The sequence below is a fragment of the Urocitellus parryii genome, chromosome 11 (assembly GCF_045843805.1).
Source record: "Urocitellus parryii isolate mUroPar1 chromosome 11, mUroPar1.hap1, whole genome shotgun sequence".
In the NCBI taxonomy this organism is placed as follows: domain Eukaryota; kingdom Metazoa; phylum Chordata; class Mammalia; order Rodentia; family Sciuridae; genus Urocitellus; species Urocitellus parryii.
The window spans coordinates 48,174,400-48,193,808 of record NC_135541.1 but is presented as its reverse complement, the minus strand read 5'-3'; the positions used below and the strand labels follow the sequence as shown (position 1 = coordinate 48,193,808).

The window sequence follows — 19,409 nt, the reverse complement described above, 5'->3', positions numbered from 1 at the left end:
AAAGTCTTAAATTACATATTTAATTTTTTTCCTAGCTAAAAATAAGTTATTTCATTACATTATGGTGACTACAATTAAGAAATGTGGTCAATAGTGCTTAATATTACACTAAATATGACATATTTTGCATCAAAAAGTTAAATAATACTCATAAATTGTATGTTTGAATCAGTGTTAGAGTTACCTGATTTAGTTTAAGAAAAAAGAGTCAGAAGACTTTAGATCATAAATCTAAATCACTTTTTTAGCAATGATAAAATGTCAAAAAGTATGCCATAAAATATTTGTAATATAAGTCCTATTTATTTCAAGATATTTCTACCTACTCTATGGCATTAAATTACATTCTACCAACTTAGAGCATACATCTATCTGATCATATTTTTTTTAATTTTACTAGATTATAATACTAAAATAGAGAAGTTTGTTAGAGCTAATAGGTAAGGACCAAGAATTTGAACATACACATTCACAATGACACTGAGCACAAACAAATAAGATTGCTCAAAGCAAATATTGGTTTACAGCTGCAAAAAGTGCACAGTAAGTTTCCTGAGCCATGTTATGTATTGTAGTTGAGACCTTTGCAGGCATGTGTTATGATTAAAAGGTGAAGCACACGCCCTTTCTTAGGAGGCCATTTGCCAATTCTATTTTGTTGGTTTGTTCAGTGAAGCAAAGAACACGAATTTGTATTTTGTTTTTTTGTACCAGGGAATGAATCCAGGGGTACTCAAACACTGAACCACATCCCCAGCCCTTTTTTATAGTTTATTTAGAGACAGGATCTTGTTAAGTTGCTTAGGACCTCGCTAAGATGCTGAGGCTGACTTTGAACTTGCAATCTTCCTGCCTCAGCCTTCCAAGCATCTGGGGTTACAGGCGAGCATCATCTTGCCTGGCAACACAAATTTGCATTAAGGATATACTTCTATTTGTTTTGCATTGTAACCAAATTCTGAAATAAACTTGTAGAACTTGGAATGCAGTTCCTGGCAATAAGAATGATAGCAAATACTTAGGAAGCACCCTATGCCAGGCACTAGGCCGAGTGCCTTATATGAATATCATTAATAACAAACACTTAGTAGCTACTAGCGCTAGTTGGGGTTTTAAGTACTGTTTCATATATTAACTGGTAGGATTCTCAAAATGACCCTACAGATAAAGTGCTTTCATTAACCTCATAGATCACAGAATAAAACAAAGAAATTGAATCCATTTTCCTTCTTATCATAGTATGATGTGTATCAGACCCTCTGATACTAAACCTGAGAATTGAATCTTGGTTTGCTGTAATTTCACCTAACTAGGAATACATGGGATGCCAGAGAACATGAGACACAATGTTATCTAGATCTAGAAAAGGGCCATTGACATTATAAGCACAAAATCTATTCTCAGTGAGACTTTGAAGACTATTAAACCTGTGGGGTGGTTATCTAAACTGGCACAGAACACAGTAAGAAAGAAGGGTAACAAAGCATTATTTTTTTCCTTTTTCTTTCTATATCTTAAATTTTGCCTCCATGCAACTGTGTTCTTCAAAAATATTTATTTTAATAAAATCTCAGATTTCTACTCTATGGGGTGATTAGGCCTCTAAGAAGAACAAGATTCTAGCTTATTTGGCACTGTTTCAAACTTTACTTCTTTTTATGTGCTGTTACAGTGGACCTTCTGTCCTTTACTAATTCTATGTTAAAACCACATAACTTTCTTATACATTGTTTTTCAGACACTCATTATATCATATCCTCCCTTAAAGTACTCTTAAGTTTCTCAATATCGTCTCAGGGTCTATTTTGCTTTATTTTGGTGAGTTTAATGATCCTGAGCCAAATTTTAAATGCTACCATATTGCAAGCACTTCAATCTAATTAGAAAAACAAAGATGTAATGGTCACTACAATGCTATTTTCAAGAGAAGTTATAGATTTGAATAGCCAAGAGAGACGCAAATCTCATCCTTATCGTGGTCTGCAACATGACATATATAAGGTGTTTTATTATCTAAAATGTGTTTAAATATGCCTAGATTACATATGTAACATTTTAATTCAGTAATTCATGTTTATAATTTGAAAGTAAAGACATAAATGTTAAATTTGCCTGAGTTTTTCTTCACTGATAGGGTATGCAATAATAAAAAAATTATGTCACCACTCTAAGGGGATATTAGGACATTAATATGGTGCATTTTCATATCCTTTACTTAACATGTAATACACCAAACTTACATCTCTATCAAGAGTTCACCCATTATTTAATAATGAAAGGTAAAAACCATTATAATTTATTCATCTCTCCACCCATATATTGAAGCAAAACATTAACCAGAATCTGTCTTTCCACGGAGGACAGATATATTCTTATTTGTAATTTTATCACTTGAGAAACCTAGAAAAATTTTTATACAAATTATGGGTCAAATAAATTGTGTAAAAAATTTTATGAATTTACCTTGTTAGTGTATCTTCCCTCAAAAGAAACTGGAACAATAGATTTCAAGTCACAAGGACAGACTACAGCTTAAAGCAAAGCCTTTCCAAGTGAGTCAACAGTGAAATGGCTACCTTGGAACAGTTAGCTTCTGTCTGAAAATCTTCAAACAGAGGCTGGTGACCAGCCACCACAAAGGTAATGCAGGTTGGATGGCTACCTGATTATATTGGGGGTAAATGAGATTACCTCTGAAGTACTTCCAACTGCAATATATTTTCATGCTATATTTATGTTTTGGTAGACATTCTAAAAATGTCTTGGCAAATTAAGTACTATTGAAAACAATGTTTGTATATTATCTGTAACCACTGAGTAATTTTTTCTGTCCTCTATGACTCTTTGCCAGTATAAGCAACTCTACTTCACATTAATAGGGGATATTTTATGGAGAGTCCCTCAGAAAGCTGTATCCAAAAGTCAAATTGGGCAGGAGCATAAGCAGTGAGTGGGCAGGCAGCTCAAGAGGTAAAAATGAATTCTGCTGAAATAACATGATGAAAGATCAAAATATGTATAACTAAGATCTTTCAGATACAATTTTTTTTCCTTTTTTTAATGGATTTTCTTCCAGAATTTAATTTTTCAGCTAAGTGAAAACATCATATACTTATAAAAATGAATACAAGAACAGAGCATAGTAACTCAGAGACAAAACTTCAGAAAGTGCCCTACTTAGCCCTATCCAATACTGATCATTTATTCCTAAGATTATCTCCTAAGCATTATTATTAAGTGTGTGCTCTCATTACTTTGCATACTGCATAAATAATAATTCTAACGTTAGTCTCTGGTTACATGTTTCTTGTCTTTTAATGGTCTTCCTCTGAAATCAATGGAATGTTGGTGCTCTTTCTCCACCTGGAAATCCTCTCGGGTCTCTCAGGTTGTCTGAATTTGTCTATCATGATAAATAATGTGCGGAAACTTTCATTGGTTCTATAGCCCTCAGCAACAATTTCCTTCTCTAAACTCTGTTTATGGTTTCTACCTCTAATTGTACGAATTGGAGCAGAGCATATGCCATCTTGTCCTTGGCAACACTTGTCCTGTCTCAGCCAAAAAAATGTTCCTTTCCCTGGAGAGAGAATTTTCCAACACTGTGAACTCCTGATAAGCCTATTTGTCTTTTGCAGTGTGTAGGAACCATGAAGAACCCCAAAGCATTGCTCATGATCTGGTACTAGATCCAAAAGTGTTTTAATAGGCTTAAGATGATGTGCGAGCACCACACAGATTAGTCACAGCAAACTGGAGTGCGACTGCAGTAAATACCTTTAGTCTCACCAAATGAAAGAACTATTCAGGTAACCCTAAAACGAGGAGAATGAAAGGCCTCAGTAGAACTTTAACAAGATCAAAGTCAGAGGTTATTGGGAGCTCTCCAAAGTGCCAAGAGACAATCCCCAGTCTCCCCACTCAGTGTAAAAGGCCTTGATTCTTAGTGCTCTATAAGTGATATGATATATTTGGAATCCTGCTTCCCTGACTTCCACTACTATGATGTCAGACACCTGTTTTAATCAGAATTCTACTCTACCTGACATATTCTTGCAATTGGCATAGCTACACTATTGACCAGAAGCAAAATTTCCTGGCCAGATTTAAAACAGACATTTTTAAAATATACATATATAATCTCCCAACATTAATGAAAATTCTTGAAAGAAAAATTATACCTCTATGTGTCAATAAATATTTATTGATAATGATGAATTTGTTTTTCTTTGTACAGGTTTGAGTCAAGAGTGACCACTTAGTTAATTCTTATTGACTGGCTGACCTAAACTAAAGAATTGAAACCTAAGAATAATACCCACAAATGAGCCAGAGAAGTACCCTCAGCTCCTGTATCTCTCTGAGTGCACTGTTTACTTAAATAGTTCCTCCAAACTGCACCTACATAGGCTCCCAGTTTGAATTTAGGTTAGGACTATACAAAGGATTAAACAAACAAGAGTCTAGTTAGATGTGAAAATATCTAATTGTCTGTGTCTCTGGATGCAAAGGAATTCCCATATAATATTGGTTTCCAGTAACTGTGAAAAGATGTAATCTGTTGGAAATAATTTTCTAAAAATTAGTTAATCCTATAAATTTGCACAGGACAATTAAATAACTTCATGTGACCTGCAAACATACTCTAAAAATTGCTTTTTAAGTTAATTGGACTTCAGTTCCTTGATTACTGATTTCTAGGCTAGAAAAAGCACTAATACATTTAGTTTTCATTGCAATGATATGAAAATAAAACATGCCAGAGTCTACTAGCCCCAGGCAATGCTAATAAAATTTTTTAACAATATTAACTAGGTCATCAAAACTATATGTCATCATATTAGATGTATTTAAATGTAAAAACTGTAAGAACTCCAACCATTAATTTGAGGGTATAACTATCCCAAAAGCAGAAAAAAGTAAAAAAATTTTTTCAATTTCATAGGTAGTTTTATCATTATAATGTGAAATTATCGCAATTCCCACAACGGGTAGCATTTTGTCTTCAAATCACACTCTGTATCACAAAAGCTTTTAATTGTTATAAGACAATTGTTATCTACCTAGCACACAGTATGCCCTCAGTTGGTACTGGTTGGACAAATATATAATATAAGCATATTCTATTAATTTGATTGTGTTCCATAGACATTCTTTAAAATGATAGTATTTGATTTCATTTTGAAATCAGTCTGATCTCTAGTTGTTTCTAAATCCTACCCTTAAATTGATATATTTGAAAGACCGCCTAAGCTGCTGATATCACTGCCAATTTATAGGCACTTAGATATTTTGATATGGGATATTAAAATATTAATCTTGTATTATAAATGTCTTGTAAGATTTATGTTGCATCTACACAAGCAAAGCAAAAAAAAATCGAAATACATAATCTTGAAACCAATTCAGCAAACCCCACTCTACTCTAAAAGTAAAAACCACACACCCTTTAGGTGAAAGTGTTTCTCTTACTTCACTGAGATAGCTTAATGCATCATTTTAAAAGAGTAAAAGCAAAAGAAGAAACAACTTCTACCTCTTATACTCTGATCTATATAAAGAGAATATAACAGATAGCCATTTACCCCGATGTCAATCTGTAAGTAGTCTTAAAATATAACTGTAATAAATGATGCCAGTTAACTCTGATTTCTGCATGAAACTGTTTATATACCTGGTGAAATATAACTTGCTCTTTGAACCCTTGAATGTAAGTTTTTAAGAATTCTACCAATACTTGCCTATGACCATTAATATTTTTTTACTGAATAATATATAAAGTCAGTGAATAATAACTAATTATTTTCAACTGAGTTTCCGAACCAAAAAAGGCAGAGTATAGAATCATTCTCTGGGAAGGAATTTATTTTTAAATTTCCTAAAGAGTTGGTTGTTCTCAAAGTCATAAAGAAGCCTAAAAAATAATACCTATAGAACTATGAAAACATTTTTTCTCACTCTACAATATTGATGAGGCTTGAACAGAGCAAATTAAATTAGCAAGATAATATGACTCCATCTGAAAATTTGGGTCACAGAAAATCAGTTGTCTACTACTATCATGGAATGCATGCAGAATAATTAAAAGGCTATTGGTTTATAGAATGCTAAAGAAATCCTGGCTACAGTAACCATGTATTATATTGATATGTTTTACTGAGGTAAATTTAAAGTTTTAAAATATTTCAATATTGAACAAAGTGCAGTAAGTTAACTATGGTAGTATATGATAACCTTCTTCCAAACTTATCACTTAATTAATTGTTCTAGTAATTCAGTATTATTTACTAAAGATCTTTTATATACACAACACAATGAGAGATTCTGGTTATTCAAAGATAATAAATTCTCTGCTTTCAAACCTTTGGTCTAATATTCAACAGTCTAATTTTGAATATCAATATGTAAACCTAGAAATGGCATCAAGTGTTTATATTGGTACAATTCAAATTCCAGAGAATTTCCCCCAGTTTTCCTGCTCTCACACAAAACCCCCTATCCTAGCCCAGTTCTGCTCCCCATCCCCTAACGGTTCACCTTTTTCTACTGCAGAAATCTACTCAAAGAGCCACACTCCTCCCTTTTAGAAGATGCCCTGTATATTATTCTCCCTAGAATAGCTCCTCACCCAAATATCACCCCCATCTCAAATCTGCTTTAGGTTTGAAAGCAAGCTACATTTTTCTGCACCTTATCTGTTTTGGCCAGCCCACAGAAAAAGCATTAAAGCCCTTTTGGTTGTATTACACTGTTAGAATAGTAGAAGATAAATATACAAATACATGAAATAATGGGCAGATTAGGGAATCTATGGAGTTATTGATTATTCCATTTTAATGGCATCTTGTATTTTTAAAAATATTTACAGTTGTAGATGGACAGCATGCCTTTATTTTGTTTACTTTTTTATGTGGTGCTAAGGATCAAACCTATTGCCCGATATGTGCTAGGCAAGGGCTGTGCCACTGAACTACAGTTCCAGCCCCATTCTGTAGTTTTTAATCTCTTTTTTATTGTATGTCTTGGCTAGAAACTTTTATCATCTTTGATTCTTTTTTTTTATGCTCTTTGCATTTTTCCTCTCACTGACTGGATTCCACTTATCATGGTCCATAATTGCAATTAAACAATTATTTGTGCAATTTATGTCACTAAGTTATGTATTCTTCCCTGCACTGAAGGTCTCATTGAAGAGAAGATGTTAAAGTTTGACAGCTGAATAGTTGCATCAAAGACAATCCAGGCAGCAAGAAAGAAGTATGCAAAAAAGCAGAAAAACAACATCTGGAACATAGTAGGCACTTGGTATATGTTTACTAGACAAGTCAGTGGTGAATGAATGAACTCAAACTTCCTCTCTTCAATTTTCTTAACTTTTGGACTAAGTTAACTAGTTTCTTTATGCCTTTTTATAAAATCATCACAACAAAAATAGTTAATAGTTATTGAGTCATTACCATGTCTCCAGTACTGGGTTTATTTTTTATTTTTCAGTTTTTTAGTTGTAGATGGACACAATACCTTTATTTTATTTATTTATTCTTATGTGTGCTTATCTTGTGAACTTAGAGCCTCACACATGCTAGGCAAGTGTTCTACCATTGAGCTATAACTGCAACCCCTCCAGTACTGTTTTAAATGCTTAATATTCTCAACCTCAGAAATACATAAAGTAGCTCAAGAAATTCCTCATTTTATACATAGAGATATTCATATACAAAAAGGCTAAATACCTGACAAGGTCATATGGTCAATAACTAAGAGTTCTATCAAACCACCCATCCATAAACACACACCATGGGCTCCCCGGCATAGACTTCTCTTTGATTCATCTCAGTCTCTCTGACACTCACCCCTAGAATGGTGTCTAAAATACAGGAAGTACTTGGTAGTTTTAATAAATGGATGAAAGTATACTCAAATATTTCAACAATATTGATCATATGAACCAACCTTGAAAAACAAACCAATTCTTTTTTTAACTGTCATATTTTTATTTGTTCTTTATATATATATATAAAACAAATTCTTTACCAATCTGCTATTATAATTTGGATCTGGAATGTCCCCCAAAGGTCCCTGTGTTAAAGGTTTGTCTTCCAGTGTGACACCAATGGGAAGTGATGGGAACTTTAAGGTGGGAGCAGTGAGAGGTGACTACAAAGGGGATTGTGGAGTCTCAGTCTCTCTCTCTCTCTCTCTCTCTCTCTCTCTCTCTCTCTCTCTCTCTCTCTCTCTCTCCCTCTGTCCCTCCCTCCCTCCCTCCCTCCTGTTTCCCTGCCAGGAAGAGAAAGGCTTGCTCTGCCTTGCACTCCTCCCTCAATGTACTCTGCTGCCACAGGCCCAGAGCTATGGGGCCAAACCAGTCATAGACTGAAACCTCCAAAACTGTGAGCCAAAACAAATCTTTCCTCTTTATTAGTTCATCATATCAAATATTTGTTAAGGAAAGAGAGCTGACTAATATATCTACCAACTTCAGATCTCTAAGGTTGAGAGGCTCTCTCAAACATTCTCCCTATTCCAGGGAAGTTCTATTCAATAATAATTTGATCTGTCATATAAAGCCATTATTATCCTTCCTAACTCATATTATAATTTCAATGGGCTTATTTTTATTTCTCGAACATGCCAAGCTTGTTCTCACCTTAAGAACTTTGCCATTGTATTTTCTAATCTATATGTGGAAATACTCTTCCAAATTTTCTCATGGCTGAAGACTTCAGCCAGTCAGGTCTCAGCTCAGTCATGGCCTCCTCAATAAAGTTTTCTGATCATGACCATGCAATATAAAATTGCGCTGTGCCCTAGCTCAGTTCAGCAGAGCCATGCTTTTGAAAATTAAATCCAACTATATGTGTAAAATTTGCTTATGTACCATAACTTATTTCTTGTTTATATTGTCCTTTGGGCATTTTCTCCTGTAAGTAGCTCAAAAGTAGAAGTAGTATCTGGGCCAAGAAGGCTGTAGACGTTTTTGTAATCCTTGTTCAGAGTTGAACATTAAATTCTATCATCAACCCTACAATGATTTGCTTCCTAACTGAAAGGAGAAAACTAAAGAATAAATTAGTTTAGAGTTAATTTATAAATTAGTTTTAGGGCAAAGTCATAGTGAATGAAAGTGAGAAAGATAGCCTTGATAGCAAAAATAAAATGCCAAATAGCATTCTATCATTAAATACCTAACAGAATATATCTGAACTTCATGTCTTTTAAAACTAGCTAACCATATATATGAGTCTGTGATCTTGGATTCTCCAATTTTCAAGTCTTGCAACATTGCCCTAACTCATTGTACTCTAGGTCAGGGTTTCTCAACTCCAGAACTATTGGTTCAAAGGGAACAGATAATCCTTTGTTGTAGGGAGGTGTCCTAATCTTTGAAGGATGTTAAAGCAGCATCCCTGGCTTCTGTTCCCTAGCTACCAATAGCCCCATCCCCTGCCCCAAGAAGTTACAATGAAAAATGTCTCTAGATATCACCAAATGTCCTAAGCAAGAAAAAATGGCTGACAGTTGAGAACTCTAGAAATGATTCCTTTTAAATCCATTTTTATTTGAACCAAAATATGAGAATAACTAAAGGTTTATAGTTAGATGGTTTGAGTTTCATTTAAAACTGTCTTTTCAACAAATGGTGTTGGAAAAGTTGGATATCCACATGAAATAAATAAGTTGGACACTTACCTTAAACAACATAAAAAAATCAACTCAAAATTGATTAAAGATTTAAACATGAGAGCCAAATTTAGAAAATGCTTATAAGGAAAAACTTAGAGGAAAAGCTTCATGACCTTGGATGTGATAATGATTTATTGGCTATGACACCACAAAGCATGAGCAAGAAAAGTAAAAATAAGTAAATCAGACTCCATCAAAATTTAAGATGTCTATGTATGCAAGGACACAATCAATAGAAAAAAAAGACAGCTTGAGGAGAGAAAATATTTGCAAATTATTTATTTAACAAGGATTAATATCTAGAATGAAAAAGAACTCCTACAATTCAACAACATCCTATCAAAAATGTCCAAAGGACTTGAATACATATTCTCTAAAAAGTCTATTCAAATAGTCAGCAAACACATAAAGAGTTTTAACATCACTAATTATTAAGGAAATGAAAATCAGAACCATAATGATGTGCTACCTCACATCTACTAGGGTGATTATTGTAAAAAAAAAATCAGAGAATAACAAACAAATATTGGTAAGGACATAGAGAAAATGAAATCACTGGTGCACTGTTATATTGTCAAATGGTACAGTTATTATGGAAAATATTAAGGCATTTCCTCAAAAAATTAAAAATAGAATTGCAATAGGATCCAGCAATTTCTCATCTAGGTATATACCCAAAAGGCTTGAAAGTAGAGTCTCCAAGAGATATTTGTACACCTATGTTCATAACAGCATTATTAACAATAGCCAAAAGATGGAAGTAACCCCAATGTCCATAGAGAGATGAAAGAATAAACAAAACACAGCTGTTGCTGAAAGCTGGAAAGAAGGGTAAATGTGGAGTTGTTTGATTGGTACTGGGTTTTAGTTCTGCAGATTTGCTGCTAAACAAGGTGAACACAATTCTTCTGAACTGCACACTTAGAAAGAGTTGATAGTAAATTTTATGTTATTTGTTTTACTATAATTAAATTAAAAAAATAATATTAGAGATAAATTAGAGAAATAGAAACAGTTTTCTCAGATTTGAAAATGCAAACTCCAAAGCATGATCTTGATCAGACCAGGGCTTTAAATATGGGATATCCTTGAATCCTGGAATCTACCGGCATTCTGAAAGAATAACAGCCTATCCACCAGCTACCACTATAATTTACCTTTGCTATTTAAAAATACGGCAAACTTATTTATTATTGCATGTGTTCTTAAACTTCAGAATAAACAAATGTTCATTAATTGCCAACTGTGAGTCAATTATGCTGTTGGGGGAAGTTACCTAGAATGTACAACTCAAATCTGGGAAAGTAATGATAGATTCTTGGGCTAGGGTTGTAGCTCAGAGGTAGAGCACTTGCCTCCCATGTGTGAGGCCCCGGGTTCGATCCTCAGTACCACATAAAAGTAAATAAATGAAGACATTGTGTCCATCTACAACTATAATAATAATAATAATAATAATAATTATTATTATTATTATTATTTCTTGTAACTCTGCAGCACACCACTATCAATCATAGACTAGTTTTGTAGTTAGGACCATGGCGTTTGGAATCTGAGTACCTAGATTTGATTTTTGACTCTACCACCTGCTAGCTGTGGTATTTTTGCCTCAGTTTCCTCACCTTTAACTAATACTCTTATACCAATCAAACGTTATTCATAATGCTGCTCTGAGGATCAAATGAATTACCACGTGTGAAGCTGTCAGAGCACTGCCTGGTGTATAGGAACAGCCACTCACTAAACAAACCCAGGAACATGCATTGAACTTCCAACCACAGAGAACAACCTGCCTAGAAGCTTTGAACTTTTGCTCAAACTGTGCCCCAGAACCTACTACTTAATCCCCTTAGGAAAGGGGATTCCTAGTTGTTTGACTATTTCAAGAAAATGCTCAAGCTCTTGAAAATATCCTCTCCATCTGTGATGACTGAGAACAGAATGTTAAATAAAGAGAAACTATGACGACTGCTAAGCTTCCTTGGACTGGGCTCGCAGTGTGGTTACTTCTCCTGCTCTGGCAGCTTCAAACTACACAGAAGGAGTAGGGAATAAGCTTTGTCCTCATGGTGTGCACACTATAATTATTTTCAGAGAGAAATGAACCGATAAAATCAAATTTTCTTCCTAGGTTTAGAAAAGAAAAAAAAAGGCAAAACAAATCCAAAGTTTAAAAAGCATCTCCTCTGTCAGACTGGAGTCATGGATAGAATTATAATGATGCTTTCTGAGAAGAAGTCTGAGCTGCATTACAAATGTGAAATCTTTTATGAGGACCAGATGGAAACATTAAATGCCTAGAGAATTTGAGAACTTGTTAAAAATGAAAATCCTAATCCAAACACAATAACTATGTCTGATGTATGCTACTGCAAAACCAAAAAAAAAAAATTAGGACATAAACTCCTTAAAAGATTGCTTTTCATTGAAAACTAAAAAACCCTTAAGAGTGCACAACTGGAGACAACTTGGCTAAAACATTCTGGTATGGTATGGAGGTTCAAAAAACAGCATTTGGGCCTGAGAAAAATGGTAAAAATGTCATTCTTGATACTTTTCACTATTATGAAAAGGAATACAATGGTAAGTATTAGATCTTAATTAACAATGAATTCTTACCTGAATCTCAGGAATAAAGAGATTTTAAATGAATATAACCTAGAAAACCATGCATAAATCATTACCTTTATATCAAAACCACAATGGGTTGTTTTCATTTTGCTAATATCTGTGGTACAACTGTTCATATTTTCATTTTTTTGACAAATAATCTAATTTTTAATAATTCTGATAATTCTAGTTTTTTGATAAATGATATGTGGGTTCATTCCTTGGGGTCTTTATTTTCAAATGTTATGTTATTATAGCCCCCTGACTGCCAATTTCATTGGCAAAATACGAACTTAAATAAGTCTGTCCCACACGCAACAAAAATATAGACACCTCAGAGAAAAAAATAATTAAGAATTTGAACAGCTACTTTCCAACTATCATGTTCAGTGAAACAGCACCCGTCCTCAAAGCGATGAGGCTAATAGAATGACTCCTGATTATTTTTTCTTCACATAATGCCCTTGAAATAACATTTACAACTGTGATTCTCTTTTCTGAAAATACTCATTTGCTATTGCTGTTTCAATAGCCTGTCTGCAGCACACACACACAAAAAAAAATTAGCAATGGTTTTGATTTATGTATAACTCCTTATGCACTTATTCAATGAATGTCCTTTTCACTTCCACTGATTCATGACATATTGGTGGCATGATAATAACCACTGTTCTAGTGTGAGTCAAAGAGATGTACATCCAATTAAAGAATAAATACTCACTTATTACTATCCTGCAATGTGACAGATTTATTCGACTTTCCATCCATAGAAATAGAGCTAAAGGACACACTAGTTCTTTGAATATATTACATTATTGAAGCAAGGAGACAAATTGGTAAGGCTGATTATAGTATCACAAAAACTCTTAATGGGAGGAAGAATGGAAGAAAGGCCATGAGATGAGATTTAGAAAATCAATGAGAAATTATAGAGGAGTAATATAGATTATAGAGGGCTAATCTGTAAATATAAAGTGAAGCACTGGACATGTGAAGAAAGAGAAATAATGTCTACTGAATGCTTATTTTGTGTCATATTATGTGACCCAACCTTCACAAACATAAAACAAATTTGATAATATAGTAGGAACAATGGGAAGAAGACACTGAAATAGTCATTTGCTTAAGTTCCTACAATATAATCAAAATATGAATTCTGGCAGGAATAGTAACATTAATGATTTTTATTTTATTTTTCTCATTATATTTCAACTTATCTGTTTATATGTCCCTCTCATTCAACTAGGAGGCTAAGTGCTTAAAACAGCCTGCAATTCATTTATCACTTCATTCAAAAAATATGTATCAGTTGCCTCCCATATGCTAGCTTCTATTCTAGCTTTGGGGATTCAGCAATGAACAAAATAAATAAGGTCTCTGTCTTCATGAAGTTTATATTCTAGTAGGGGGATTCAGACAATAAGATAGATATAGATTAGATAATAGGTGGTATGAATATGAATATCAACATTGATATAGATATAGATATTTATATATACAAATATAGGTGTATATGTATACATTAGGTCATAAAAGTGCTATACAGAAACCAAAGCAGGATCAAGAGTGATAGGTTATGGTAGGGAGGGTTATGTAATTTTGATGGCCAAGAAAGTCTTCTACAGTTAGGTGAATTCAATCAATGATCTGGGGGAAAAAAGAAAAGGATTATGCAGATATCTGGAAGAAATCCTTTCTTGATAACAAAGAATAGCAAAGCCTTGATAAGGGATGCTGCTTAGATTGAGGACCAACAAGTAGACTGTCCTGGCCATAATGGTGTGAGGCAAAGGAAAGAAGCTGGAGAAGTAATTAGTTGAGAGCAATGGAGCCATGCAGGCATAAGTACCTGCACATTGACTCAAACAATTAAGTGAGGTGAGATGCTACTAGAGCATTCTAAATGGGGGAATGGCACAACTGCTCAGACATCATTCAGGATCAAGGTGGCAAAAGCATGGGAAATACATTGTAAAACGGAGAGTGTGAAATTAGGGAGATAGGTAGGATGTTAATTTAATAATCCGAGGACAAGATAATGGTGACTTGAATCAAAATGTTTGGCGATGAGAAGCGGTAAGATTCTGATTTCATTGGAGAAGTAGAGCTTGTTTATAGGATTTGGAATACAAGTATCAGGAAAAAGAAATACAGTCATGCAAGACTCCACGACTTCTAGGCTGAGCAGTCAGAAAACTGGAATTTCATTTTACTGAGTAGGAGAAGATTGGGAACAGACTGCAAGGAGAGTAAGATGTGGGAGTGGGGGGGAGTGAAAACCATGATGTCAAATTTGGCTGTTTTGACTGTTAAGAAAGCTATTGGAAAGATCTAGGTCTAGAGTTCAGAAGGAAAATAAAATCCTGGTTAGAGCTATAAAATTGAGAATAATTAGTATACAGATGTTACTTACAGTCATGGATCTAAGTGAGATACTTGGCCTAGAAAATGACTGTAGACAAAAAAAAAAGGAGGAGAAGAAGGAAGAAGAGGAAGTTGGAAAGGAAAAGGGGTAAAATGAGGTCTACATGCTTCTGGGATATTCCAGTGTTTAGAGTTTGAAGATAGGAGGACAACTCAGCTAAGGAAACTAACAAAGAGCAACCAGCCCATGAGGAAGAAGAGATATTAGTGTCCTGGAAGATAAATAAAGACAATGTTTCAAGATAAAAGGAGGAATCAGCTGTACTTTTTGCTGCTGATGGGCTGAAATCAATGAGGACTGAGAGTTGGTCAGAAGATTTGTCACATGGATGCCATAACCTCAGTAAGAACACTGTTAGTGGAGATCTGAGGAGAAACCTTGGTTAGAAGTTTCCAAAAGAGGACTGAGGAGAGGAAATAAGAAGAGCAGTAAAGAATCCATTTATGGGAGTTTGGCTATAAAGGGGAAGAGAAATAGGGCAATAGATGATCAATAACTCAAGAATAAAAGTCACCATAATAGGGGCAGATTCAAGACTCACCCACATCCAAAAAAGGGAATAGCACGATTGCTCTTCTAAACTTGTCTCATAATCAGATTGGCATTGCTTGGTAGCAGTGGAAAAGCCATTACATTTTATACTTGTATAATTTTAACACTTTTATATGTGCAAATAAAGCTATTTCACACGCCAAGTGACCACACACTCTCCTATTAAAGGTCCTTGGTGGCAATGTGAATTGTGTTAGCATCATCCAATAATAAATATTTGTTAACTGGCATTTATCATTAGGTAATGGGCTACACTTAGATAACAGCAAGAGGTTCTGATGCACTACTGCATGTAGTATGACTATAGATAACAATAATGCATTCTACATTTCAAATTAAACAGTATTTTCAAAGTTTTCACCATTAAAAAATGATAAATGAAGAGATAAACATATTTAACATGATTGAAACATTACTACGTAATGTTTACATGTGTTGAAACATGACATGGTAACCCATTAATATGCACAATTTTCATGTTTTTATGTATCACCTAAAAATTTAAAAATCATTTTTTAAAAAAGTGAAAATGCAAGCCAAACATCAAAGTTTACTCACTATGGAACATCCATCTGGGGTTTAACCTTTGAGTAAGTACTAATGAGCAAAAATGCAGCAACACTCTAAGAAGCCCTAAACACAAACTTCTTACTATACAGAGTACATGGTAAGAACATTTCTAAGATTCACATAAAATGTAAAATTTACTAATATATTTTAAAGCTAAGATATTTTTAAAATGTGAATATGTATAAATATTTTTAAGAAGTTTTTCTTTTTCTTCTAAATGCCTCTGTCATTTTGCTTTGCAGAAAACCAGACCACCCCATAAACATTGGTATTGAATATTCATACCAAAATCCATAAGGTAAGGGTGGTACAGTAGATAATAACCAGTCCCAATTGACAAAATAGTTACTAGCAGAAAATATATGTGTACAGGCTCCCAAGACATTCAGAATTAAGCTGGCATTAAAACTCAAATCCCTTGAATTCCAAGCAAGCATTGTGCTTGTGAAGATAGCTCCTTCAAAATATTAGACCTTGCAAAGTTGTATTCAGGCAAAGCAGCTGCTTAATTTAATCTACAATTTCCAGATAGGTTTCTAAAAATCCTACTTTTATTAATTTAGACAACCAGAAGCCTGGAACAATTCTTGTAAAAGCCTCAAAGTATTTTATTTTTCACTAAGTTTTAAGTTTATTCGAGGGACTATTTTTCAGTAACATACCAGTTCATTTAAATACAATCCCATGTCTTAAAGATATCACTGTTACCTGCCTTTAAATTCCTAGGAGAAAGAATCAGGCTGATCAAAGATAATGTGAAAAGGAAGTCTTTGTCAAAAGAGAAGAAATAACCTTTATTTTCCTGCTCTCATCCTTGAATATTCTTGGAAATGACCAAGAAATAAAGAGCAATTTGATTTAAATGTTGTAAAGTCATCCAGATAAAGGTTAACTACAACTTTCACTGCAGTACATATTGCTCATATGAACTTGTTATTATCTTTCTGCAGGAAGTATGAGAATGATATAAAGACCCTTGGAGGTAGATAAGGTCCAAAAGTACCATTTAGTCTCACTCCTGTCTCCACACAGTCTCTTACCTAAGTGGAATCATACAGCAGAAATTCCATTTGCCTTTCATAAAATAAATGATTAAGGTATTGAAAATGTTTATTAACAGAATGCTCTACACATAAAACCCAAATACACTTGCAGCATTGAAGTCTAGTACATTGCTTTTTAAACAATTACTAATAGTTCATCATTATTTTCTGTCCAGTAAATTTATCTTCCTGCACCCATGTTTTCAACAATATTTGTAAATATCATAATAAGAGAAATAATCATTACTGTTTATCTCTATGTACATTCATGAACTAATGTCTGCTGGTTACCTGTCATTGGGCCATGGATTGTACCAGTCATTTTACCAACATTACTTCATTTAATCTACTGAGATACAGGTAGTATATTTATAATTTGCAGATGCAGAAAGAGGAACTAAGTTAGACTAAATGTTTTGCCTAAAACCTTGTGTCTAGTAAAAAGTGAAGTTGGAATTCAAATGCTATACTCTTAGGACCACACCACCTGGCTTCCTGAAGTCCCTATGTTGTTTTGGTAAACATGAGCATGCTGGAGACACACTCTATTTTAGGGATAAGCTCACATCTGGCTAAGTAGGCTGACTGGTGAGGGCAAAGGCCACAGTTATCCCCATAAAATTAAAATTTGCATATGGATTAAAGTATAAATCTCAGGGGAAAGTCTTGGGCCGTTAAGACACCTGCAAGAGAACCTCAGTGCTCAACGTTTATGTGTTCTGTCTTTTCGGATCTCTCTTTAAGAGGCATAAAAAGTCATGATGGTGAGATAAAGGTTTCCCTATGAACTGCTGGGGTAATTATGGACAAATAAGCCACAAAAGCACTTTAAGGTCCTGTGAACTGCAACAGTTAGAGCTTATTAATTTTGTAGAGGAATAGAAAGGATGGCAAGAAGACATTTTGAGATAAATGAGTTTTTGATGACACTGGAATTCTTCCCAGGCATTTGTTCACTGAATCTATATTGGCTTTTATATGTGGGATCCTGAAATAGACAAGACATCTTCTTGTTTTGTTTTTTCTTTTGCTTTCAAGTTTGTTGGTGCAATGGGATGGACTGACATCAAAGTGGTTCTCACCATATCTCTTTCACACAGTGGATAATAATATTTTTTTTAAAAAAATATATTGATGATAGCGAAACAAAGCTATGAAGTTTTCTATTGGGGATATAAGGTATTCACATTGGGGCTTCTGAAAATTAGTGCATTTTAGTATGATTTAGCTTGGCTCATTAGGATGCTATTTTACTTAACAGTAAATGAATGATAATTGTGTTTCTCCAGTATACTGAAGGGTCACAGTCTGGACATTATAAATTACTTCTTTACAAACCCATGTGCACTTTGACTCTTTCAAATTGGCACATTTCATACACAAAGATACTTTTCAAAAAATAAAAATGAATTCTTGCTTTTCAATCAAATCTGACAATACTGTGCATGTTTGTTAATGTTTAGAGATTCAGTAATATAATTAAACAGCAACATCTATTATGTGACTTATAATGCTTGAAGTATTGTGCTAAGTAATTCATTATCTCAAGAGAGAGCTAGCTGGCTAGACAGGTATGTTTTTAAAAATAAATTAATATTTAAAACTATTTGAACATAAGTTTATTTTATTCATTTTGTAAATGAAAGTATTGAAGTTTAAGACAGTTAGTTGACTATCTTATATTTAATAGTCCAGAGAAAATACTGATACCCAACCTAGTTTCCTTGACTCTAGATAAAGTGGCATGAAAATGGTCAACAGTAAAAAATAAAATTCAAGATGACATCAAATTTATACAATAATAGGAGCTGGGGCTATAGTTCAGTGGCAGAGTGCTTGCCTTGCAAGTGTGAGGTATTGGGTTCAATCCTTAGCCCCACATAAAAATAAATAAATAAAGACATTGTGTCCATCTACAATTAAAAAAAATTAACTATACAATAAAAAAACCCTGTGTGTAGTTTAGGATGTTGTATAATGTTCCATACTAATGGTCAAGTTGAATAATTTTAGAAAAATAAATTGCATCCTTTCTTAGAAAAGGAAAGTTTGAATGTTTACAGACATCCTCTTAGAATTCTTCTAAGCCTCCACTATAACTGTTTCAATAGTCTAAAAAAGTGGGGCAACTAATTTATTCATGACTTCCAGTAAGTTAGCACACTGTTAAGAATTAAACTCTTAAATTGGGTATAAGAACATACTGTTGGAATGGAAGTAATTCCATACTGTTAAAATATATATTAGCCTCTTTCATCTCCAAAATACCACTCTTCATCTGAATCTTCAATCAAATATATATATTTGTGTGTATATACATATATATGTATATACACACACATACATATATAGAGATACAGAGATACAGAGAGATAAATATGTACAAATAATAATAATTAATAAATTAATAAATCTAAATAAAAGGCACTCAATGCACTAACCTTTCAACTTCTGGAAATTTTATATTTTCACTACCAGTGACCTCTCCTTGATCCACAGATATCTCTGTCCTCTTTCTTTATCCT

At 33.7% G+C, this 19,409-nt stretch overlaps 1 protein-coding gene across 9 annotated transcripts in view; it reads right to left on the bottom strand.

Annotated features, from left to right (window-relative positions):
• Positions 1-19,409, bottom strand: part of Pde4b (phosphodiesterase 4B) — a 514,783-nt gene that overhangs the window by 317,558 nt on the left and 177,816 nt on the right. The gene's annotated exons all lie outside the window — the stretch shown is intronic.